Source organism: Salvia miltiorrhiza, chromosome 7, assembly GCF_028751815.1.
Source record: "Salvia miltiorrhiza cultivar Shanhuang (shh) chromosome 7, IMPLAD_Smil_shh, whole genome shotgun sequence".
Lineage (NCBI taxonomy): Eukaryota > Viridiplantae > Streptophyta > Magnoliopsida > Lamiales > Lamiaceae > Salvia > Salvia miltiorrhiza.
The window spans coordinates 37424233-37428678 of record NC_080393.1 but is presented as its reverse complement, the minus strand read 5'-3'; the positions used below and the strand labels follow the sequence as shown (position 1 = coordinate 37428678).

The window sequence follows — 4446 nt, the reverse complement described above, 5'->3', positions numbered from 1 at the left end:
TATGATGTAAGAGGAGAGTCGAGATTGAGTATGATGAGTATTATGTTGTACTAGAATGTTTTTGAATGCTATAAGTGTTTAAAATGAGCTTTGAGGAGTTTTCTTTGAAAGAATGTTGAGTTGAGCATTTAAAGATTTGAGATGAGATTTTGAGGAATTTCGTAGGCCTACTGACCTACTGTGATCGACGGTTTGTCGACGTCTAATACCTTTGAAAATTTTATATAAAGTCCCTACTTGAGTCTTGAGCATACCAGTAAAATTTTAAATCATTTGGACTTCGTTTACTATTTTTATAAAATAGAAAATTAAAACTGCTACGTTCTGCCGAATTGTTCGGTGAGTAGCCAATAGAGTCACCTTTTCCAGTATCTTCCCATAACATTTTGGAACCTAAAGTTTTAGTTTTGAGACATTAGTGTCTTAGCTAAGTTTCCACCAAATTTCAGACCTTTTCGGCAATGTTTACTATTTTTCAAAAATCAATGTTTTCGATTGCTCAAAACTGCCGAATATGGTAGACTTTAGTAAAACAGTCATATCTCCTAAAATACTTGGATTTTTTGATCCTACTTTTTTTTATATGAAAGTAGACGCAAAGAGGTTTCTTTTGGTATAGATTACGACTCCAGTGGAGTTTGGTACGCAGTCTGGTGGGGTTTTGAAGTCGAGTCAGTGCAGAGTGAAGGTTGTTTTGACTTGTCTATGTGTGAATTTTATATGCTTATGTGTTTATGCTTGTTTATGTGCTTGAATGCTATGAGTATGATCCAAGTTGAGAGTTAAGTCGAGAGTAGGACGTGTGAATCCTTAGAAGTTGAGTATACCTAGGGATTGAGTTTTAGTGGGTAAATAGACGTTGAATGAGAAGTTATGGTTTGAGATGAGATTGGTTTTAGTAATGAGTTCTAACTAAGGTTTGTTTTATCACATGAACCTTCGATGACGATGATGATGAATTATGAAGGCCGAGCGAGACGAAGAAGTAAGTCGCTTGTTTTCTTTCCGAAACTAGCGAAGGACTTCAGGTGGGCAATATTTTGAGTATACGTATATCGTATGAGCTTTCTAAAATGATTTAATGATGTTATGAGTTTATCAAATGCTTTGAGATAAATGATGTTCGAGAACTGTTTGACTTGCCAATTTTTGATGTTGAGCTTGTATGTTACCCTCTACTGATGAGACGAATTCGGTCCTGCCACAAGCGGGATTTTGTGCACAGAGGTGACCGCGAGCCGTCTTCGGGATTTTATGCTAACTTATTTTTGTGTATTGCTGAGATGTGGCAAGCTTCAAACTTATAGCTCTAAGAGCACTTTCCTTGTTTTTCGGCGTTTGCCCACTGAGTATTATGTACTCACGCCCTGCATGTATTTCTAAATGTGCAGACTAAGCGAGGAGCGAGATTGGACTGGTGCTGGTGGGGAATTGTTAGAGGATGTATTTACTTTATCGCATTTCCATTTTGACGATAAAGTCTTGATGATTGATATATATATACTTTGATTTTCTTTTGAATTTAAGCAATGTACTCACGGTTATATGTCTTCATACATATAATCGATTCGCCTTTTGCTGCGATACTCTGCATATTATTCTTCCTTACGAAAAATGAGCTATACCCGTTTTGTTTTTGTTCGTGAAATTCCTGATATTTATGAAGTTATGACGATGTTGACATTTTTACCCTTGGGTTAATTTATGATGATTTTTCCTTAACACCTTTTGATGCGAGCTTCCGCTTGATGTTTGACCTATTCATCTAATCTTTTAAAAATAGTCGTATCGATACTCGTACCCCGCTATTACTAGCGTCGGGAATCAGGCTGCGACACAACAGGATCTCATGATCAAGCTTCACAAAGTCAGAAAAACATTGTGGCCGCTTTAATGAAAGAAGGACCATTCAATTGGGAGAAGGTTTATCTTCAACTGCTCTCTGAACAGCCTTCACTTAAGAAGATCGACTTCAAAGATGCTGAGCCAGGGCAGCCGAGTATCTTAGATCATCATTGAAGCATCTAAGCAGATCACTGCCTTCTGGCCAGACAAGATCAATTTCAAGGAGTATCTCAAATTTGTCAAGGGAGGTTCCAAATCAAAATCAGCCAAGACTGAAACTTCATCTCTTCAAAAAAAAAAAACTTCATCGTCTTCAACTGAAGTTTCTCCACCATCCTCTCCCACTAAATTTAGAAGTTCATCTATTGAAATTCCAACTGATATCCCACGCCGGCTAAGAAGTACCCCCACCAAATCTGCACTTGTTCCTAGTTTTTCAAACTCTCTTTCACTACTTAAGTCCTTGAAGCCAAAATCCGGAAGGATATCTGTAATATTTCCCAAATCCAAAGCCCTTTCTATCAAATCCTTGTCAATGCCAATTGTCTCTCGCACTGAAGCACTGGAAAGAGAAGTAGTCAACTTCAAGACGTCTCTCAAAAGTGAAGCTACTGCATATCTTCAAGATCTCTTTCCTAGCTTCAATATTTCCATCGAAGCCCATAAAAATATCCACCGGCTCCTTGTTTTCACTTTTCTAAAAAATGCTCCTTGCCCCCAGCTTGATGATGTCAAAGCCATAGACTTTGCTGACAGCTTCGCCCTTGAAGAGGCAGAGCTTTACAGTATTTTCAGCTTCACACGCCTTTAGGACGCCATTCGATCCTTTGATCAAATTGCTCTTGACTACCTTAATTCTCAGAGTTTTCCCAGAATGTCGGCTGCTCATACTGATGATATAGGTCCTTCTGGATCTAAGAATTTTCTTAAATGAAGCTTCGTGAATCCTCCTCGTATAACTGAACTTCTTGTTTAGAATAAGAAAACAGATGCCTCAGTGAATAGAAGGATTACTGCAGGAGAAGCAGAGCATCTTGATAAAAATCTTCTTATTGGAAACACTAGTTGTCAAACGCACAAATCTCTCAGCCCAATCCACGAAGGAGATACTTCAACTGAAGTTGTTGAAATTGAAGCTCGGAAGTCTCCAAGCCCAACCGATGAAGAAATGGCTGAAGCAGAAGACATCATTGGAAAGACATCAGAATCTACTCCTAATGCATTTGTGCCAACAAATATGGAGAACATCCAGAAGCCAACTCCGGAGGACCATGCCACCAGGAATGCTCTAACTGAAGTCCCTTCTGTGGTGGATCAATCCATGGAAGAGGCAAACATTGATAAAGACAGGGATGAAAATCCTCAAATTGAGAAACAATCAGATTTCTCTCAAGAACAACCGGAGGAAATCATTACTGAAGCCAAGGGTGGAACAAGTTCAACAAATGAACAAGTTGAACCAACTGGAACTAATGATGTTCAGAAAAGGGATGATCAAGAAGCAGCTATGCCCGAGCAAACTGAAGAAGCAAATGATGCTGGAACATCTAACGGGACTCCCAATGCGCATGAGTCAACTGAAAATGATCTCATTGATGTAGATCATGACTCTACTGATGCCACTGCTTCAACATCAGAAGAGACTGAATGAGAGCTTGAAGAATCCAATGTACTTATGGGATCTGATTAGGGATGACAATCGGGTACGACGGGTACGGATAGTGACTATCCATACCCATACCCACGAACTAAATGGATAGTGGTTTTTAACCATGAAACTATCCATGGATATCAAATGGTATCCAAACCCGCTACCCGCGGATACCCGTTACCTGTCGGGTATCCGTGAACCCGTTATCCAGCGGGTATCCGTCACCCGCTATCGGCCGGATACCTGCCACCTACTATCCGCCGCATACTCATGAAATAGAATTTAAATATAAATTTAATAGAAAAAAATATCAACACAAATAACATAGTTCAAATCCATATGTTGAAATCCACAAAGAACAATGTTTAAATTCAAATTCATCAACTAAAATATAAAATCCAACAAAATTCTATAATTGCTCAACAAAATTCAAATTTAAATTAGACTATTAGAGTTTGGGCCTTAGTTCAGTTTCTGTTTGGGCCTATCTTAAGATATAATATGTTAGCTCATAATCTCAAAATATATATCCAAAGCCCATATTATATGAAATTTTTTGTGGATAATTCACGGGTAATTGGCGGGTATTTTTCATAGGTAAACGGGTTTCGCGGGTATGGATAGTATGTATCCAAACTCATACCCACTAACTAAATGGATAGTGAATTGCAACCACGAAACTATCTGTGGATATCAAATGGTATCCAAACCCACCCTAATAGGTTCGGGTTTTCGCGGATATCCGTTACCCGCGGGTAGATTGCCATCCCTAGATCTGATGAACTCTCTCTTGTCCAGAGTACCTTCTTCCATTTCCAAGACATCACCGTAGCACAAGTGGTTATCTTTCAACAACAACAGATCATGAATCTTCAACGTCAACTTGAAGAGCGAATGTAGAAAGCAACAAAACATGTACATAGGCTTCTCCACATCGAATCATTCGTCAA

At 38.8% G+C, this 4446-nt stretch overlaps 1 long non-coding RNA gene across 1 annotated transcript; it reads left to right on the top strand.

The window, feature by feature from the left end:
• Positions 1-392: 392 nt before the first annotated feature.
• LOC130992861 (uncharacterized) lies at positions 393-1637 on the top strand. Its single transcript, XR_009091447.1, has 2 exons — positions 393-1028; positions 1392-1637. It is a non-coding gene; the product is annotated as an uncharacterized LOC130992861 (long non-coding RNA).
• Positions 1638-4446: the final 2809 nt, after the last annotated feature.